This window comes from Penaeus japonicus, unplaced genomic scaffold, assembly GCF_977035675.1.
Source record: "Penaeus japonicus unplaced genomic scaffold, GWHDUDI00000001_assembly GWHDUDI00000041, whole genome shotgun sequence".
Classification (NCBI taxonomy): Eukaryota; Metazoa; Arthropoda; class Malacostraca; order Decapoda; family Penaeidae; genus Penaeus; species Penaeus japonicus.
Window position 1 is genome coordinate 19,150,585 of NW_028234443.1, and position 2,500 is coordinate 19,153,084.

Sequence of the window (2,500 nt, forward strand, 5' to 3'; positions counted from 1 at the left end):
TGAGTGAGTGATGATGACAATTGCAATCACAATTACATTAATTGCCATAATATTAAGAAAAATAGGTTTCACTTGAAATCCAAAACCTAGATGGCACCACTTTCTCCTAGCACCAGCAGGAGATAGAGCCTTGAATGGCACCCATCCATGGTCTCTAGCAAGTACCATCTTTATAGAGGGATGGCACACAGCAAGTTGCCAACCTCTTGCTCTAAAGTGACAGCGATGAAGAATGTGCAGGCAGAAAGAGAAGAGGAACATGACTTGAATCATGCCCAGTGTCTACAATGTGCCCCTTTGCCAGTAGGGCTGCCTTGTACTGTGGCACTTGCACCATATTCTAGAACATTTTCTGTGTGGCATGGCTGTGTTATGGCAGTGATGTGTCAGTCTCATGTTCATGTCACGAAAGTAGTATTTTAGAACGCAAAAGTGTGGCATGTCACACAAACCGCGAGCCTGGGCTGCCCGCTCGCTCACCCCGAGTGCAGGCCTTGCCCAGATATCTCGTCACCAACGTCTGATGCAAAAATTGCAAAAACCACAAAACGTGTCAACACGTCATCCGGCGCGAATATGTTAAGACGTTGCTGATGGGGGATAGATTTGCTTGCCCAGGCTCTAGGATGGGTTTTATTTCTGAGTGAGGCAGCTTCAGCAACATACCTTGATTTTTCCTACTCCCTTTTAGTCACTCATTGTAGAGTTAGAGCCATTTTTGTGTTTTGTTTTTTGTGTGCTTTATTGTTTTTAGAGACTTATATCTGTCCTATCACAAGCTCTATCAATTCTGCAGTTGACTAAAATTGTAGTTCAGGGTCCATATCAACTCATTATTTTCTTTGTACTCAATGTGACAGAAGTATTGCTATTTTAGGGGAGGACAAAAAAGCATCCCTACTGGCACAGGGGCACATTGTAGGCATTGGGCATGGTTTGAGTCACCTTCCTCCTCTCGCTCTGCCTGCACATTTTTCATCTGCGGTACTTTAGAGCAATAGGTCGGGAACTTGCTATGTGCCATCACTTTATAGAGATAGTGCTTGCTAGAGACCATAGATGGGTGCCATTCAAGGCTCTCTCTCCTGCTGGTGCTAGAAGAAAGTGGTGCCATCTAGGTTTTGGATGGGAGTTGAACCCCATTTTGCTTAATATTATGGCAGTTATAATAATTATGACTGCAATTGTCAACATCACTCACTCATTACTCATAGCACAATAAAATAACATAGTGATCCAAAATCCTCGAACATCATGACGCCCATCATTAGGCCAGAGCTCCTGCATCATGTATGAAGAAGAAGCATGTCACCGGTCGTTAATTGGTTAAAGAATTGACAACCATTTCACGAATGGGCGGTTGGTAATTTAGTGTAAGCTCCATCAAAACAAATGGGAGATTTGTGTATTTATGTATAGATCTTCCTTATTTTGCAGTTGTATACTGTGTATCTTCAATATATCATGCATATAGATTTAATGTATACATATTTCATTTAATTATATACTTTAACTTCATGTTCCTGACTTCTGTTACCTTTCATTTAAGTTCAGTCTCCTTCGAAAAGTCTGCCAAAAGGTAAACAAATTCAAAATCAACAGAAATTCCATGTTTTCCTAAAATGGTTTGTAATCCAAGTCTAGGACAATGATGCCTTATATATCCAATATAGATATTACTTTCCAAACGTGATATGCTTATATGAAGTATTGGTACCAACACCACACTCCCCACCACCACCACACTCACCACCACCCCCACACTCACCACCACCACCACACTCACCACCACCACCACACTCACCACCACCACCACACTCACCACCACCACCACACTCACCACCACCACACTCACCACCACACTCACCACCACCACACTCACCACCACCACCACCACACTCACCACCACCACACTTTCCACCACCACACTCACCACCACCACACTCACCACCACCACACTCACCACCACCACACTCACCACCACCACCACCACACCCACCACCACCACACCACCACCACCACACTCACCACCACCACCACACCCACCACACCACACAACAACCAACAACCCACACACCACACCACTCACCACCACACCACCACACTCACCACCACCCCACACTCACCACCACCCACCCCCACCCCCCACCACCACACACTCACCCCCACCACACACTCACCACCACCACACTAACCACCACCACACTCATCACCACCACCACCACACCACCACCACCACCACATCACCCCCACCACCACCACACCCACCACCACCACTCACCACCACACGAACCACCACCACCACACCCACCACCACCACCACCACACCCACCACCACAACCACCCTCCCCACCACCACCACCCTCACCACCACCACACTCACCACCACCACACTCACCACCACTCACCACCATACTCACCACCACTCACCACCACCACCAACTCACCACCACCACCACCACACTCACCACCACCACCACACCACCACCACCACACCCAC

General features: G+C 47.3%; 1 protein-coding gene across 1 annotated transcript in view; it reads left to right on the top strand.

The window, feature by feature from the left end:
* Positions 1-2,500, top strand: part of EMC1 (ER membrane protein complex subunit 1) — a 27,030-nt gene that overhangs the window by 16,216 nt on the left and 8,314 nt on the right. The window lies entirely within an intron of this gene.